General features: G+C 42.6%; 1 long non-coding RNA gene across 1 annotated transcript in view; it reads right to left on the reverse strand.

Annotated features, from left to right (window-relative positions):
- Positions 1-19,859, reverse strand: part of LOC147544247 (uncharacterized) — a 70,083-nt gene that overhangs the window by 33,455 nt on the left and 16,769 nt on the right. The window contains exon 2 of the long non-coding RNA XR_015223497.1: positions 13,942-14,257. This is a non-coding gene — a long non-coding RNA (uncharacterized LOC147544247). The remainder of the gene's footprint in view (positions 1-13,941; positions 14,258-19,859) is intronic.

The raw sequence follows: 19,859 nt of genomic DNA on the forward strand, positions 1-19,859 counted from the left end.
GATTCCCCGCACTAGCCGACCTGATATGACCCTAGGTGAATACCAACAGATGTGTAGGGATGTTTCGATTAGTGAGGGGAATAGACCATTTGAGCCTGACCGATCTCGTATGACCCTAGGAGAATACCGATGGATGTGTAGAGACGATCAGATTAGTGATGTATATAGTCCGACATCAAATATATATGAGAGACCTTACATGTCACACTTTTCTGAGACAAATGATTTTAGAGGTAGGTATCATCCTAGCGTGTATGGTGGGATTATCAACAAGAGTCTTCATCTCGTTACACTTATGAGCCTTATCATGAAGAGACTCTTGAAGATAGTTCTCAATTAGAGTTTATGAGTCGTCTGACTGAAATGATGTTACAACTTAAAGAGACACAAGATCGATTTGAACAGATGCAGACTCAAATGCAGCAAGAGTTACAACAAACGCAGACTCAACTGCAACAAGAGTTACATCAGAGGTTTGAGTCTCTAAATCATCAATTAGAGTCTCTAAATCATCCATTAGAGATGATGATGTCACAGTTATTAGCCGACGAGGAAGGGTTTTTACCACCCCAAACTCAAGAGGGTACTAGGTCCGGTGGCGAGGGTAATACGTCTAACCCTAGTACTAAGTTAAATGTCGACGAATCAACTGAGAGGACCCAAGAGCTTGAACAAACTGATAACCTCGTTGTCTCGTTTCCTCAACATGTGTCGTCTCATCATGATAGAACTATATTAGATTTTGAGATTCAAGATGGTGGCTCTATGAACAAGTTTGGGGATGACACTCTTTTGAACTTTCAGATTTTCGACACTTGTAAGGAGTCAGTCTTAGATGCCGTACATGATGCTATAATTGATTATGAAGCCTTAGATGCCTTTGAGGACATCGATGACATAGTACCTAGAGACATGTTGGATAGTTTGTCGGTCAATTTACCTAAGGAAACCATGGACCTTGACTTGGTCCCTGAGCCTATTGCCTTACCCTTAGAGTCCAGTTCAACCTTTCACGTCATCTCAGACTCGGTCGTTGATTGATGTGACACGAAAATGTCACATTTGGAGAGTCTAACTTAGACTAATTAGTTCTTTTCGAGTACTATAAATAATGTTTTATGTGTTTTTCATGCTAGGTACCTATTTTGGAGTTAGACGTGTGAATCGGAATAAAGGGAACGAATTGTCGCTATCATTTCATGTGCCCAAAATGAGAGAAAATGACTTCAAGACAATCAAATGACAAGTAGAGTCAATGACGAGTCCGACGGTGCAAACGGTATTCAATTCGGAGTTCGGACGGGGAAGATATGAAAGAAAGAAGCCAAGGTCTTTATATGGAGGCACTCTCTGGGTTTCTAAACCAAAGCCCAAGAGCCCAAAGAAGAATGACAAGGAATAATTATATGGGCACCCTCTCTTTATGGATCAAAGTCAACAAAGTCTAAAGAAGTTGACTAAGTCAAGGGACCCTAGGGTTTGAGTAGTAAACACAAGTTAGAGACACTATTCATCATCTTCTACCTTGAAAAGAAAACAAGAAGGGAAGAGAGAGAAAGGAGACAAGAGGGTTCTTGAGTACAAGGGTTTAGAGTTTTAGAGGGTTTGAGGAGGAGAACAAGAGAGAAGGAAGGAGACCGGCCAAAGCTTGGCCGGCCAAGTTAGGCCGGCCAAAGCTTTGGCCGGACATAAGAGCTCGGGCTGCTCGGGACTGCTTGAGATGGAGCAGCAAAGTGCGTGCACGGGAGGCTACATGAGCACGGCCGGAACAGCAAGAGCAGCAGCTGCTCGGGAGAGCTGCAACAGCAGCTGGCCGGCACGGGAAGCTTTCACGGGCTGCTGGAGGCTTTCACGGACGCGTCCACGGGAAGCTCTCTGTCACAGCCCATCTAAAACACCCCCAAACAGCAGCCTATACTTGGGCCGGACAGCAGCTAAAACGCCCAAGAACAGCAGCCAAGCAGCCTAGACAGCAGCCTAGACAGCAGCCTAGACAGCAGCCCAAACAGCACCATTGGACCAGGCTGCACTTGTACATAGTTGGAGCACCTTCTTTGGCCCAGCCCAAGGAGTTTTCTAGAGATGGCAAGAAGATATTTCCTAGAGATACTTGGAGCCCAAGTAATCTAGAGATTTCCATCACCATTAGATGTGTTACATGTGGATAAATCTTAGCCATCCATTGTATATAGGAACTAGTATAAATAGGGGATCACCCCCTCATTTGTAAATCATCCAAGCAAGGATTCTAAGCAATAGTGTGAGAGTTGAGTGACTTGGGAAACGTGCCCAAAAGCCTTCTTGTATACAAAGAGTTCTTAGTAATAAAGATCAAAGTTCTCTTTAGTTGGTGCACACTTTTGAAGCTTATCTTTCTTGGGTCTTTGCCTACTTAGTCAAGGTTACTTAGGCATTTGGGAAACTTAAGGCTTAGACTTGTACTTAGGAGGAAGCTAGGTCAAGTGCCGCACGGTGCTAAAGTAGGAGCGAAAACTTTACCCCGTGACAGTTGGTATCAGAGCCACGTCGGAACTATGTCAAGCGAAGTGGAGAACGTTCCTCTGCCAGAGCCAAGGAAGGAAGGACGGTCCAAGACCAAGGGTGGTAAGTCTGCTAGAGAGAAGTCTGCAGAAAGGGACGCGTCCATAGAGGCAAGGTTGGAGCAACTAGAGACCAAGTTTGACATGTTGCTGGGACGTGTCGTGAAGGTTGAAGAAGCCTTTCCTGACCTCAGTGAAGAGGTAGAAAAGGTGATGAGTAGTCAGAATGAGGCTATAGCCAATCTTGAAAAGTCCGTAGAGACTACTGTGGACGTACTCAAGAGGGAGATGGCAGCTATAGCCAGACCTTCCACTGCGGTCGAAAGAATGCATGCCCAGTTTGAGGAGTTCAAGACCCGGATTGCTTTACTAGAGAAAGCTGTGGCAAATAGTGAAGGACCCTCAACTAGGGAAGGACCAAGGGTCAAGGTGCCTGACCCTGAGAGCTTTACTGGAGCCAGGAATGCTAAAGAGGTTGACAACTTCATATGGCATATGGAGCAGTACTTTAAGGCTATCTATCTTGAGGACCCAGAATCCATGGTGAGCACAGCAGCCATGTACCTGAAGGGAGATGCCTTAACATGGTGGCGACGCAAATCAGGCGACGTCGAGAAGGGACTTTGCAGGATGGACTCTTGGGAAGACTTCAAAAAGGAATTCAAAGCGCAATTCTTCCCAGAGAATGTTGAGTATCGGGCCCGTGATAGGCTGATGAATCTCAAGCATACAGGTAGCATCACCGACTATGTTAAACAATTTAATGCCCTTATGCTTGATATAACCCACATGACCGACGAAGACCGACTTTACTTCTTTCTCCATGGTCTCAAACCCTGGGCGGCAACCGAGCTACGTAGAAGAGGGGTTGAAGACCTACCCACCGCCCTTTGTACTGTAGAGAAGCTTGATGACTATACATATAGGTCTGACCAAAGTGCCAAGACCAAACCATCTAAAGGCAACCAGGGCAAAAGTGGGGGAGAAAGCAAGCAATCACCGAGGGACACCCGTAGAGATGCCCCTAAGGAAGGTCAGAAGGGCCCGAGGGACTGGAAGGGCAAGTGGAAGACGACGGCCCGTCCAAAGAAATGCTTCCTGTGCGCAGGAGATCACATGTCATATGAATGTCCCATGAGAGCTAAACTCAATTCTCTCCTGACCGAACCTGATGAGAGTCAAGAAGAGCCACACATGGGTTCCATTAGTCTCAATGCTCTCAAAGGAACTCAACCCACCAAACTCAGGAAAGGAAGGAGCCTTATGTATGTTGACATCCTACTTGGTGGGAAGTCTACTAGGGCCATGACCGATTGTGGAGCCACAGATAACTTCATAGTCCCAGATGAGGCTAGAAGATTGGGACTTAAGTATGAAGGAGACGCGAGTAAGATGAAGGCGGTGAACTCGCCTCCTAAGACCGTGCATGGAGTAGCACGGAACGTACCACTAAAGATTGGCACCTGGAGTGGTACTGTGGACTTCATGGTAGCAGACATGGATGACTTCAAGGTTGTCCTTGGGTTGGATTTCATGGAGCATGCCAAAGCAACCATTAGCCCTTACTTGAATGTTGTCAGCATCCATGATGAGAAGTCACCGTGTATGGTACCTGCCATCCGGGCAAAGGCAAAGGGAGGATCTCTTTCAGCTATACAGCTTAGCAGGGGACTTGCCAAAGGAGAAGAGACATTCCTTGCCACACTTAAAGAGGAACCTGATGGGGCAGAAGGACCAGTCCCTACTGAAGTTCAAGCAGTACTTGAGGAGTACAAGGACATTATGCCAGATGAGCTGCCTAAGAAGCTTCCACCAAGGAGAGAGGTGGACCATGAGATCGAGTTGGAGCCGGGGTCCAAGCCACCTGCCTTGGCCCCTTACAGGATGGCACCTCCTGAGTTGGCAGAGCTGAGGAAGCAACTCAGGGAGCTACTTGATGCAGGATTCATCCAACCTTCCAAATCACCTTATGGGGCGCCAGTGCTCTTTCAAAAGAAACACGATGGGAGTCTACGTCTATGCATCGACTACCGAGCACTGAACAAGGTGACAGTAAAGAACAAATACCCTATCCCTCGGGTGGAAGACTTGTTTGATCAATTAGGTGGTGCAAGGATCTTCTCAAAGCTAGACTTGAGGTCAGGCTACTATCAGGTACGAATAGCCGAAGGAGATGAGCCCAAGACCACTTGTGTCACCAGGTATGGAGCTTATGAATTTCTAGTTATGCCCTTTGGTTTAACAAATGCTCCTGCCACATTCTGCACCCTAATGAACAAGGTATTCCATCCTTACTTAGACAAATTCGTAGTTGTTTACCTTGATGATATAGTAATATATAGTCGTACCATGGAGGAGCACCTTAAACACCTACGAATTGTCTTTCAAGTACTAAGGGAGAACTCTCTCTATGTCAAAAGAGAGAAGTGTTCCTTTGCTTCCACCAAGGTTGCCTTCCTTGGTCATTGGATAGGAGAAGGGAAAATATGGATGGATCAGAAGAAAATACAAGCCATTCAAGGTTGGGAGGAGCCAACCAAAGTGACCCAACTAAGGTCATTCTTGGGGCTTGTTAACTATTACCGGCGGTTCATCGAGGGATATTCCAAAAGGGCTGCCCCACTCACTGATCTTCTGAAGAAGAACCAAGCTTGGTTGTGGACTGATAAATGCCAAGCTGCCTTTGATGATCTAAAGCAAGCTGTCATGAAAGAGCCTGTACTTAGCTTGCCAGATCATACTAAACCTTACGAGGTATATACAGATGCTTCTGACTTTGCTATTGGAGGTGTTCTTATGCAGGAGGGTCATCCTATTGCATATGAGAGTCGGAAGCTTAACGATACGGAGCGGCGCTACACGGTCCAAGAGAAAGAGATGACAGCTGTGGTGCACTGCTTAAGGACATGGAGGCACTATCTTCTGGGCAACTTCTTCACAGTATACACTGACAATGTTGCCACAAGCTACTTCCAGACCCAGAAGAAATTAAGTCCTAAGCAAGCCAGGTGGCAAGACTTTCTGGCCGAGTTTGACATGAAGATGGAATATAAGCCAGGTCGCACCAACCATGTTGCTGATGCATTAAGTCGAAAGGCAGAGCTAGCATCCTCAAGGCTTTGTGCAATAGTCAGTCAACCCGACACTTTATACTTGGACCAGATAAGGGAGGGACTTCAACATGACTCCCATGCACAGAAGCTAATGCAGGCCGCTCGTGAAAGGAAGACCAAGAAGTTCTGGGTAGATAATGGTCTTCTCTTTGCAAAAAGGAACAGGCTTTATGTGCCAAAGTACGGGGATCTCCGTCGGACACTCCTAAGGGAATGTCATGATACCAGGTGGGCAGGACATCCAGGCCAGAGGAGGACTATGGCATTGCTCGAGCTGAGGTACTATTGGCCAAAGATGATGGAAGATGTGGAATCCTATGTGAGAACCTGTCTCATATGCCAACAGGATAAAGTGGAGCAGAAGAAGGCAGCAGGACTATTGGAGCCACTTCCTGTAGCAGAGAAGCCTTGGGCAAGTGTCTCTTTGGACTTCATTTCTGCCTTACCCAAAGTTGATGGGTTAGGTTCCATACTTGTGGTAGTTGACAGGTTCACCAAGTATGCTACCTTCATCGCTGCACCTACCGACTGCACTGCCGAACAAGCCGCAAGGTTATTTGTGAAGCATGTAGTCAAGTATTGGGGTATACCTGCCAACATTGTTAGTGATCGGGACCCAAGGTTCACTGGCAAATTTTGGACGGAGATATTCAAGTTACTTGGGTCGGAGCTATCTTTCTCTACGAGCTTCCATCCTCAGACAGATGGGCAGACGGAACGGGTCAATGCACTCTTAGAGCTATACTTAAGGCACTTCGTCACAGCCAACCAAAGGAATTGGGTGGAGCTCCTAGACATTGCCCAGTTTTGCTATAATCTGCAGAAGAGTGAATCAACTGGGCATAGTCCGTTTGAGTTGGCTATAGGCCAACAACCACTTACCCCACTTACTCTTGCAGGTGGGTATAAGGGTGCAAGCCCGGCAGCCTTCCAGGTTGCCAAAGGATGGCAAAAGGAGCTTGACGTTGCCAGATCCTACTTGGAAAAGGCCGCCAAGAAGATGAAGAAATATGCCGATCTAAAGAGGCGTCCATTGGAGTTTCAGGTTGGAGACTTGGTGATGCTCAAGTTCAACCAAAATCAGTTCAAGTCCCTTCGAAGGGTGCACAAGGGGCTGATCAGGAGGTATGAGGGACCATTCCCCATACTTAGGAAGGTCGGGAAGGCATCTTACAGGTTGGAACTTCCAACACATCTCAAAATCCATCCCGTCTTTCATGTAAGCTGCCTCAAGCCATATCATGCGGATCCAGAAGATGCAACCAGAGGCCAGAGCAGCAGAGCACCAGTGACAATGACTACCTCCTTTGACAAAGAGGTAGAAAGCATCGAGTCCCATCGGCGGGTTTCCAGAGCAGGACGCGTCTATAAGGAGTACTTAGTGCGATGGAAGGGGCTACCAGACAGTGAAGCAAGCTGGGAGCATGAAGACACCTTATGGCAACATAGGGATCTTATCGCCAAGTACCATGAGGAGACCGCAACGAGGACGTCTGCGGCTTAAGTGGGGGAGAATGTCACAGCCCATCTAAAACACCCCCAAACAGCAGCCTATACTTGGGCCGGACAGCAGCTAAAACGCCCAAGAACAGCAGCCAAGCAGCCTAGACAGCAGCCTAGACAGCAGCCTAGACAGCAGCCTAGACAGCAGCCCAAACAGCACCATTGGACCAGGCTGCACTTGTACATAGTTGGAGCACCTTCTTTGGCCCAACCCAAGGAGTTTTCTAGAGATGGCAAGAAGATATTTCCTAGAGATACTTGGAGCCCAAGTAATCTAGAGATTTCCATCACCATTAGATGTGTTACATGTGGATAAATCTTAGCCATCCATTGTATATAGGAACTAGTATAAATAGGGGATCACCCCCTCATTTGTAAATCATCCAAGCAAGGATTCTAAGCAATAGTGTGAGAGTTGAGTGACTTGGGAAACGTGCCCAAAAGCCTTCTTGTATACAAAGAGTTCTTAGTAATAAAGATCAAAGTTCTCTTTAGTTGGTGCACACTTTTGAAGCTTATCTTTCTTGGGTCTTTGCCTACTTAGTCAAGGTTACTTAGGCATTTGGGAAACTTAAGGCTTAGACTTGTACTTAGGAGGAAGCTAGGTCAAGTGCCGCACGGTGCTAAAGTAGGAGCGAAAACTTTACCCCGTGACATCTCGCCGGCGCGAGCAGCAGCAGCAAGGACGCGTCAACGGGACGTGCACGGCTGCAGCTTGGACAGTACTAAGGACGTGCACGGCTGCAGCTCAGACAGTACTAGGGACGTGCACACTTCCATGGGAGCTGCTGGCCGGATTTCTTCTTTCTTGGCCGGAAGTTGTTTTGACGGATTTCTAGGGTTCCGGCCACTTTCTTGGCCGGAAATCTAAGGGCTTTCACTCCCCATGTCTTGATCTAGCTACCCATGTGATTTGATTTGATTTTGGACTTCAAATTTCTAGAGAGAGAAAGCTAGGGTTAGCTTTAATGGAGGTTGTGTTCTAAATGGAGAAGATGATGGTGGTCGCTATGGGGAACCCAGAATTTGCTAAAGGGAGATCGGCTGCACCTTAAAGACTCATATTTTCCGACGACCTTAGCCTCGAACCACATCGAAAAAGGGGGATTCTCTCATCATTTCCTTTCCATTTCTTATTCAATCATCATGTTTAGCTAACTTTAGTATGTCGATTATATGAGATGAAATGTGATGAATTCATGATTATGTTTAATGTGATTTGATGTTGTGATTATAAATTGATGTTCATTTATTTCGATTATCGTTTCGATCGTATTTTCATGTGTCTTGTCAAGCACTTCGCATAGTTAATAGACGAAACGAAGTATTCGATATCGATCGTAGTCTAAGTCATATTTTCATGTGTCTTGTCATGCACTTCACATAGTTAGGCGACTAGACGACACTTTCGATGACTCGGGATTAACCGAATTAGGCGTTTGTTTGACTAAGTATGATTTCCGGATATACGTAGTACTTAGAAACATCTACTTTAGGAGTCGAACATCGATTATACTTCGACACATTAGATTGGATCATACGTAGTCGTAGGTTTATCATTATAGATTTCCGGACTTCGACACCTCTCTCGCTTATTTGTTGCCCGAATCGAGTCTTACCGTCTCCCGACTCTTGCTCCTCCGACACTTCTCTCGAACCTTTCTCGCCCGTTTTACTTATATTGTTTAGTTAGTTTTGCTTGTTCTCTTGTTTACTTATTCGATCAAATACCTCCATTATCTTTGTTTCTTTCCTTTTTAGTCTATGTTAGCCTTTAATATCAAGACCGAGGGATAAGACCCTTCGACATCCAAACTACCTTCCTATCCTTGGATCGACTTCGGTTTTACCGGTTACTACTTGATACCTCCGCTTGGGTGTGCAACCTTTTCGGGTGCATCAAGTTTTTGGCGCCGCTGCCGGGGATAGGTCTAGTAGTTTGAATTTCGTTTACGTGTTTTGTTCATTAGTTTAGTGTTATTTGCTTCTTAGGCATTTTTGTTTATTTGTTTTTGTAGTTTCTCTTACTTTCATTTTTTTAGGTACCGTTTTATAGAAAAGAGCCAAAAGAGACATAAAGGCGAAGGAAAAGGAAGGAATCGAGAAGCTTAAGAAGAAAGGCGAACGAGAGGAGCACTCGATAGTATCGCATTCTATCTCTTCCTTTTTACTTGTGTGTGATTGTTTAGTCTACAAGTGTCAGTTCCCATTTTGCTATCGTGTGTTTGCATTCTTGAACAGTGTGAGATTATGGCAAGTCGGTCATTTGATGAGAATGACCTTATGTGAATTCTTTCCAACACTAGTCGACCATCCACAAGTCATCAGGACTACTCAAACTTATATAGGAATGATTCGACTAGTGATAGGAATAGGCGAGTTGAGCCTGACCGACCTAGGATGACCATGGGTGAATATCGACGGATGTATGGAGTCGGTCAGACTCGTCATGAATATGGTTTTAGGGATTATGAGCATGAGGGTAACCAACCCCGCAGGAGTCTTCGAGACTATCGACAAGAATTTGGGATGACCACACCTTCATGTATGGATTTGTCATTTGATGATAACCGTAGCTCCATTAGTATTGATCGACCACGTCGAAGTCTTCGTGACTATCGACAAGCATATATGAACGGTTCATTTAGTGATGACAATTCCCGACTCGATGATTCCACTCAAAGAGTCGAGTCTAGGTATCTACATGAAGGTACTGAAGAAAGGACCATGGAGACCATTAACCCGGTTTGTGCTATTTCTTTCATTAACAATGGAGAAGGATTCAGAAATATTTGAAGGAGAGAAGATATTTTCTAGAGAGAGAAAGACCTCTCGGCTGATTATAAAAGAAAAGAGAAGAACAGCCATTGAGGGTATCTCATCTTTGGGGAGGTTCAACCTCTTCTTCTCTTGAACTTCAATGCCATAATCTTTAGAGAAGAGAGAAAGAGTTAAGGAGAGACAGAGAGACAGAGAACATCATCTTCTATACATTATCACTGTTCTTTAATTATATCTATCATCATCTCTTCTCTTCTTCTTCCTCTGTTTTTCTTTTAGTGAGAGAAAGAAAACAGAATAGAGATTGAGAATCACCATTATCTTCTACTACTTTCTTTATTTTTGTGAGAGAAATAATAGAAACAGAGAGTGAGAGAAATTGAGAAAGAGTGATTTGTAGAGTGAGAAAGAGAGAAGAATAAGAGAACAAAGATTGACATTTGATTTTTAGTTTTTATTATCTATCTTCTTTTCTTCCTCTTCTTCTTGTTGTTATGGTTTCTTTTGAGAAAGAGAGAGTGAGAAGAAAAGAGAGAAAACAGTAAAGAGAGAAATCAGTGGAGAAGATGACAAAAAGTGTCTGGAAAATAATTTTCCCAGAAAGAATACACTTCCGAGAAGACGAGAAAACTATTTTCCTTAGGAGCGCGTTTGGCTGCCAGTGGAAAATCAGTGAGAAAAGTTCTGTTTCCCTCCATATTTCTCTTTTATTTGTCATATTTATTTTAAACTTTTATTATGAGTAGCCAATTCTCTATCTAGGGTAGATGATGAAACCACGTTCAAAGTTTTAATCGAGTTTTAACGAAAATATCTCCCGGAATTAGGATAGTTCATTATCCGAAATTCAGAGTTATAAAAAGAAAGTGATTTAATTTGTCTAAATATTTTTTCTTAAAAATGATTTTATGTGGTGAATTCAGAAAACCCAGACTCTCTCCCATTTGACTTCTCCCCATTTGAGTTTCACCTTTTTAGTCATTTTAATATTTTATTTATTTTATTTTAAAACCAAAACCAAAAACCATACTAATTCTAAGTTTTAGAATAGTTTAACTAGTCTTTGAGGAACGAACCGGTCTTACCGGAATTTATTACAACTTGACACCCGTGCACTTGCGGGTGTAGACCTATTTAGGGTAACCTTTTAGGCCCATCAGGCCTCTGAGCGTAGCTTGGGCTACCAGAGGTACTCGTTTTCGTTGGCTTGAGCACGACTAGTTTCGTCAGGACTTCTATTTGAGGCATCTGGTCGTAGCTTGAGCTACCAGAGCTGTTGTTGTCGGCCTGAGCACGACTAGTTTCGTTAAGACTTCTCCTTGAGGCCTCTGGTCGTAGCTTGGGCTACCAGAGCTATTTTCATCGGCTTGAACTCGACTAGTTTCGTTAGGACTTCTCCTTGATCGAGTTGTATTTCTGTTCAAAAAAATACCCTTTATTGATAAAAACTCTAGCTTGTAGCGCTATTCTCCCGCCTAGTGGCTTTATTTGTCAAATAGATTGAAAATAGGATAATGTACTAACCGTTCGTCATACCTGGGCGGCTTTTATTCTGGCATATCCGCTGTGGGGTCTCTGTAGAAAAATTCATTTCCTCTGACGGTCGCCGGGTTGGTTGTCTCCTCTCCACAGTCCTGGGCCGAGATCAGAAAGCATTCCCGAGCTACTTCTTGATTCCCTCTCGCTGTCCCTACGAGGTTGTTCCCGGGACTGGGAATTTTATCATTAGGTGGTTCATGGAGATTATGGCTCTGGATTCCCTTAAGAAGTTCCTTCCTAGTATGATGTTGTAGGCGTGCATTTTGTCGACTATGGCGAAGTTTAGTATCATAACCTTTTTTACCTCGTCTCCTATCAGTATAGGTAACGACGCCGACCCAACGGTTTCTACTTGATTATCACCGAAACCTGTCAAACAAGATTTGTACGATTTAAGGTACTAACCCCGAGCTCTTGAAAGCATGTACGGCTCATGACTTCGGTTGAAATTCCTGTGTCGACTAGAATGCGTCTGACATTCCAATTTGCCACCACTGGTGTTATTACCATCAAGTCTGTGTGTGGAGTGATTACTCCTAGCAGGTCATCATCATTGAAGGTGATGGGCGGCATTTCCTTGCTGGGCCTGCTGAACAGGGCTGGCATGCTTTTTGCCTCATTGGCATATCGGCGTTGTTCTCCCTTGGCGTTTCCGCTAAGGGTTGCCCCCGGGATTGGTATTGATGTTGCAGATTACTCCGGCATTCGCTTCTGATCCTTTAGCCGCTTTCTTGGAGCTCGTGAAATGTGTTTTGGTGTCCAATCCCGACCCAATTCCTCCTTTGCTTGCTGACCTCTGGTTATTATATTCAGGCATTTGTTGCTCTTTCGGGAAGTATTTGTCTAGCTCTCCTTTCCTTACCATTTCTTCTATGAGGTTCCTAAGGTGTCGACAACCATCAGTGCTATGACCATATCCTCGTTGAAAAGCACACCATGCGGTCATGTCTCTGGTGCTGAACTCCTCTCTGTCGTCATTTGGTTTCGGCAGCTCTACTTTTCCTTTTGACTTAAGTATCTGCAGAATTTTCTCTTTACCCTTTGTTAGCGGGGTGTACTTGATGAAATCGGGTATTGATCTTCTGCTCCGGTCTCGTTCTCTGGTGGGATTTAGCTTCCTCTCGCTTTTTCCTCTTGAGTGACTCTCCTTCGTATGGGATGTTGGCCACTTCTTTCATTCTCCGATAATCTTCCTCTTTTCTTATAAATTGTTGGACCTTTTCTATCAGTTCTCCGAGCGTGTCTGGCTGTCGGCTGGAGATTTCTTTTATGATATCATCCTGTCGGAGACTCCTTTTCAAGGCGGTGAACGCAATTTTTGGTTCCAATTCGGGAAACTGTACCATGAGGTTCTGAAACCTTTGCCCGTAGGTAGCAAGGGGTTCATTTTTTCTTTGGACGTTGTTGTTCGTTTTGTTAAGTCGGAAACTTGCTAGTGCGCTTTGCCTTCCCAGTTCTGGGCGTAAGGCATCGACCGAACCTACGTGGACCCCCCTCATTCCTTTAGAGACACCATGGCTGATTTGTTCATTCTAAAGGCGTTACAGGGCTGGTTTCCTCTAGCTGACCTTCCAGTTAGGGGAGTAGGTGACGGATCGTCAAGGGTTCAGCTGACCTGCTACCTTAAGCCGGGTTGACCCGATGGACTTCAGGTCTGATCTTGAATCTTCAGACGTTCGTCAATGTCGTGACATTTTGTGCATCATCAACACTCAAATGGATTAATAAAGTTAATCATTTGTTTTGTCAGTTGTTCTCTACACCAAGAAAGTCTGAAAGGTATGATATATCAAATGAGATACAAAGAGACATTGGAATCGAGCATTAGATTTGTTCTAAGAACAAATAGGAGACTGAAGGATATATCCGTTTTGTCTGAAGGAGTGTCCTTCGACCAAGATAACAATGCGCGCAATTTGTCAGTTTGGGTAATGATGAACAAATCCGGAATATCATCCAGTCTAGTTAATTTAGGGATCGTAATGCTTTGCTAGAAGCCGGTTATGAACGTCGGACCACTTAGGTGATTCACGGTAACAGAGATCGAATGCTATAACGGGTTATACCAAAGAGTGGTGACTTGATCAGAGAGATTTGACTAGAGGCAACTAGGCTAAAGATGGATTCGATCAAACTAAATATGCCAAAAGGGTTCGAATGACGATTTGGAACAAAGATAACAAGAACGGGGCTCGAAAAGGGGCCCAGAGGACGGCTCAAGGGGGTCGGCCATGTGATGGCCGAGCAAGGTGAGTGGGCTGGCTAGGTCAAGCCTCACAGTGGGCTGATCTACCCGGCCACATTAAAGGGGAAATCCTAAATTACCCTGAAACGGTATTAAGGGTAATATCTTTTCTGTGATTCAATTGAAACCTAATTTTAATTGGATTCATATTTTAGGTTTTCTATGTAAGGACCAGTTAGAGAACAGAAAAGGTGTGGAATTTTCTCATAGAGAAAATCACTCTCTTTAAACAACTATTGGAGAGAGATAATTTTAGAGAAAAGCTCTCATTCTATCTATCTAGTCAAGAATAATGGTTCTTCTCAACCTTCCATTAAGTTCTAGCAAACATTAAAGAAGGGAGATTAGGTTAACCTAGTCTCATGTAAAGGAGCTACAACTAGAGCTCTCGGTCTTCTTAAGCGATTGGAATGGTTCGAGGGAAAAATAGCGATTAAGATAATATTTTTCCAGATTCTAGTTCATTATTAGTTCTTGCATGTGATCATGGAAACCTAGTGTTAGACATATAGACGTTTAAGATTCCGCTTACAACACTAGGTGACACCAAAACCCAACATATTAATGCCTTTGCTTTTGAAGGACGGATTTCATTCCTTTATTCTTAGATTCTTTGACGTCAGGCATCTGATCTTCTAATCACGCGCTTTCTGAGTTTATCTTTTGGATAACTGACCACGGTACCTTCCCTTTCAGATGAGGGACTGTTGGTTTTTGGTGTCACCTACTAAGGGGAATCTCAGACATCTAATATGTCTAAAACTAGCTACCAGGATCACATGCAAGAACTAAAGATGAACTAGAATAAGATAATAAATAACCTTAATCGCTTTCCTTCAAAGTAATTCGATGCCTTTATCCCGAACATGCGAACTTCAATTGTAGATCCCCTACTTGAGACACCAGAGCAAGTTGACTTAATCTCCCTTCTCTAATGTTAGCTAGGACCTTATGGAAGGTTTAGAAGAAGAACTCTTCTTCTTGACTTGATAGATAAAATAAGAGTTTTTTCTCTAAAATCTCTTTCTACTTGATGTTGTAGATATTGATTTTCTCTTTAAAACATTACACACCTTTTATGTTTTATAATGGTCCTTATATAGAGAACCCTAATTAGAATCATAATAAAATTAGGATTTAGTAAAGACCACGAAAAAGATAAGACTCAGAATCCTATTCAGAGTAGGATTCCTAGATAGAAGTTCTTTACATCTAGGATTCCTCTTTGATGTGGCCAGCCAGACCAGCTCTTTAGTGAGCTTGGGCTGGCCGACCTATTACACTAGTCGGCCATCACATGGCCGACTCCTATATCTTGATCCGCGCCCAGTTCTTTCTATCTGTGTCCGGATCCTATCTAAACCTTTTGGGACTATTTAGTTGGATCTAATCCAACCTTTTGCCTTGTTCCCTCTAGTCAACTTTCTCCGGTCAAGTCATCACTCTTTGGTGTAACCCATTGTAGGATGCGGTCTATGTTAGCCGCTAATTACCGAAGTGTTCCAACGATCGTAGTTGGCTTCTAGCTAAGCATTACGATCCCTTATTCGACCAGACTAGAAGATCTTCTGGATAAAGTCATCGTTAATCTATTTGACAAATTTGGCGCATTGTCATTTTGGTTGAAGAACACTCCTTCAGAAGGACATCTCCTTCAGCTAAAAACAACCCGACACACAGAGCTCAGGAAATCAAATGCATAAAGGACGTCCAGTCTTCACGCACAAACCAGGTCTAGGTATATTTATAATCCTAAAGAGGTCTGCCACCTAAGCCCTGAATTGGGAGGTCAGCAAGATCATCTAAGGAGCTCCAATCCTACCCTGCCTCAAAATAACCAGGTCTTCCCTGGGATTTGCAAGAAGTATAAGGAGGTCCATGTAAGCCAGACCGATGCCTTACGCCCTAAACATGGGAAGGCAGAAGCGCGCCGCACGCTTACTAACTTAACCCTAAATCTTCCTAACGATCTCAATCAGCTACGATCTTAAGAATCTATCAACTTGGTAAGATATCTACGAAGGATCCTTGAACAAAGAAACTTCTAAATATTTAAGATACGAGGTAAACCCAAAAGGAAATCCTAAGTATGAAATACTAATTCTAGTACAACACGGTAGATCTCAACTGCGTCAATATCACCGTCTATCAAGTCGGTCCAAAGCAGCCTATAAAAGGGCATCTCATCACCTTCAATAAGGTAAGTTCTCCAAGGATCAATCAATACTAAATACTTTAACTGCAAAGGGCAATCTGACTGTCTTGAGCGTCAGAGAGGTTTCCGTTCCCCCACCCCTCCCCCTAGATTTCTAGGAGCGGGAATTGAAGGAGCAGTAGCTTTCATTTGAACGTGATCTAGCTTCGAGTCTCTTATTTCAGATTGATAACCAGATTTCCATTTTTAGACATCAACACCTACCACCACCACCGACCAATTTTTTTACTCTCTCCTCCTTTTCTTCCCCTCTTTCTCATCATCCGATTCTCTATCTCTTTTTTTCTCTCTCTCTCTCTCTCTCTATATATATATATATATATATATATATATATATATATATATTTATATATATTATATATATCAAAATGATCCCTAGTAGATTTGAGATATATTTAGAGAATGACTAAAACAAATAGGAACACCCTTTCGTCTCCATCATATCGCTACATCATCACAATATATCAGCTCCGCAACTGCTATGACGAAGGGGAAACTCCCTATCGTTCAGGATTTTTAGTGGGGGGGGGGGGGGGGGGAGAGAATAAAAGAAAGAAAAATACGAGAGAGAGAAGAGAGAAAGTGAGAAAAAAATAAGTGGTGGTGGTGGCGGAGGTGATGGGTGGTTGTCGAAGGTGTTGGGTTGTGGTCGGAGGTGCTGGGTTGTTGTGGTGGTGCAGGTGAAGATGAAGATGAAAATTAGGGGGTAAGTTACAAAGTTGATTTTTGGATTTAAAATTAGGGTTATTTCCTTAATAGCCCCCAACTTTGTGACCAGCTTCCTGCTTGGCCCCCTAAATTAGCAAAAATACCCATATGGCCCCCTATTTCCGTTAACTTTAACTTTCCGTCACTCTCTCTCCTCCATCTCTTTTTCTCTCTCTGCCAAGTCACGCCACATCATCTATTACGCCACCTCATCATCTTCTCCGGCGAAGGTCGCCGGCCGACCAATTTCCGGCCGGCGACCTCCAAATTTTTTTTTTATTTCATCTCTCCTCCTCTCTCTCTCTCTTTAAAAAAAAAATTTCATCTCCTCCCTCTCTCTCTAAACTCCGGCGAAGGGGGTTTCCCTTCGCCGGAGGAAGGTCTGCCCGAGCAGACCTTTTAGATCTGAAATAAAAAAAACATTTTTTTTTAGAGACAGAGAGAGGAGAGATGAAATAAAAACATTTTTTTTTTAATTTGGAGGTCGCCGGCCGGAAATTTGGTCGGCCGGCGACCTTCGCCGGAGAAGATGATGAGGTGGTGTAACATATGATGTGGCGTGACTTGGCAGAGAGAGAAAAAGAGATGGAGGAGAGAGAGTAACGGAAAGTTAAAGTTAACGGAAATAGGGGGCCATATGGATATTTTTGCTAATTTAGGGGGCCAAGCGGGAAGCTGGTCACAAAGTTGGGGGCTATTAGGGAAATGACTCCTAAGTCAATTTTGATGGACCATTCTTTATGCCTCCCATAATATTTTAGTTGAGATCTCTATACCATCCAATGTACCGAGTCAAAAGTGTTGCCACCGCAGTTTTAGGTCTTTGGCTTCACCATAAACACTACAATTTACAAACTTATACTACGAGTATCATATAATAAGAGAGTTCGCGGTCGGGCTAGATAGACTCTGATAACAGCACTGGATTCACTTTTTTATTTCTTTTAACAAATCCACTGGATGATATAAAATCAAGGGTCAGAACTGAAACCTATTCTCATCAAAACTCTTCTTATACATATTTTCTTTATAAGGACAAGCAGAAGGAGGATTCTATATAGTTCCATATGTAACTTTGAAGAAGAAGAAGATGAAGATGTCTAATGTTGTTGTGATGATAATGATGATGATGATGATGTTGGTACGTACAAAGTCAATAAGTGATGAAGTGAAGACTCTGCTGCAAAATTTTACGAGATTAAAGATGATAGAAAAAGATAATAGAAATGATAGAGATTTTGAAAATCCAATGGAAACTGAGCGTCGGCGTCAGTTGAAAGCTGGAGGGCCTCACATAAGGAAAGGAGTACTGATGAACTCATGTTCAGAGAAAGCTATTTGTTGGTCGCCATTGGATTACAATCTAGTTGAAGCTGAATATTCATGTGGAATGCAAGTCTCTCTGACTGCTAGTAATGAAGTTTTCTTTTTAGATGTTAATGCATGCTGTCATGTCATATTCCAAAATATTACTGATCGATGTTGGCAGCTAATGTATCCTGGATTCCCTAGGTTTCCTATCCTTCTCAAGGAACATTGTATACGCAGTGGAATCGAACCTCTTCTAGTATCTTCTAGTATCCTACCTAAGTACTCTCAGTCTTCCCAGTGATTAATATATGATGTTTTTTTCCAGTTGATGTTTGGCATTAGTAGATTCTTCTATAAATCTGAAGGCCTCAATTATTGTTGTTACTTATGTTTGATGATTGATTACATCATAAACCACTATTTTACATAGTATAGTATTCATGACATATATACATCCATGTAAAGTAACCTAATCGATTCAAATTGGGGTCGGGATCTCACAAATATTTCGATACACACATCTATATCTTAAATCTGATTTATTCTTAACAAATTAGTATTCGAAATTTGTGAGGGCTACTCTAGCTATATAACAATAACAAATAATAAAAAGATAAATCAATAACTTAAGAACTCCATATATCTATTGGAATTGAATCTAGGGATGTTATCTGATTACGTTGGAAATAAAACTAGATAAGAGAAGAAGGAGATGGCTAAAACTCTTTACTTTTATTAAAACAAATTACAAGTTTCGGTATTTATAGATGTCCAAGTTAATTTTAAATTACTTCTAACTAAATGCAAAAGACTCTTGACAAGCTCCTGCATAAAATTATATTTGATACGAATATGCTTTATTCTTCCATGAAGTACTGGATCCTTAGTGACAGCAATGGTTGAACTATTATCACAAAACAATGTTGTTGTAATAATTTGGTCATGCTTTAGATTTTCCGAAAGACCTCGTAACCAAATAATTTGACATCCCGCCAAAGCAGCAACTATATATTCAGATTCGACGGTAGATAGAGAAACAATAGGTTGTTTCTTAGAGCACCATGAAATTGATCCGCTACCAAGACTAAATAACCTTCAGTACTTTTGCTATCATCCAAACTTCCAGCCAAATCACTGTCTGTATAACCAACAAGATTAACGAGAATATTTGCTTTGTTATGTTTTTTGTCTGTTTTCTTTCAACACATTATTTTGGACTATCATTAGAGTCGCTTTATCTGGAATGGTGAAACCTTCCTCAACAAAACTCCATTAATCCATCAATTTAAGCAACACTTTAAAATTCTTGCTCCAATAATCATAATCCTCTCCATTGAAACGAGGAATTTGTGTAACCATGTTGTTACTACTACTTGCCATCTCAAACACAAGTTTTTATCAAAAAAAAAATTTCTCAATTTTTTTTCTCCCAATTTGTTTTGAACCTTACTCGAATACCACTTTGTTGGAAATAAAACTAGACAAGAGAAGAAGGAGATGGCTAAAACTCTTTACTTTTATTAACTTTCTTTCACACTTCTTGCTTGAAACAAGATTATCCCCATCCAAAAGAATTATGCTGGTTATTTTGTTGAGCCCATTAATAAAGCGGGAATCCTGGCTTTTTACTGGAAACATCACTTGGACGTCAAGATTACACAAGCGGATAACAACATTATTAAGGCGGTGTTGCAGGACAACACTGATCATAAACACATCAATATTACGGGTTTTTATGGACCCCCATATAACAAGAACAAGCTCAAAGTTTGGAAGAACCTCAGACAAATTAATCATGACAAAGATACCCCTTGGATCTTGATAGGTGACCTGAATTGCATTCTAGACCTAACAGAGAAAAACGGAGGCAACAATGGTTCCAGCTCCCTCACTGCTAGGATTAA

The sequence above is a fragment of the Eschscholzia californica genome, unplaced genomic scaffold (genome assembly GCF_041429995.1).
Source record: "Eschscholzia californica isolate CP2 unplaced genomic scaffold, dmEscCali1.0.p SCAF_4, whole genome shotgun sequence".
Lineage (NCBI taxonomy): Eukaryota > Viridiplantae > Streptophyta > Magnoliopsida > Ranunculales > Papaveraceae > Eschscholzia > Eschscholzia californica.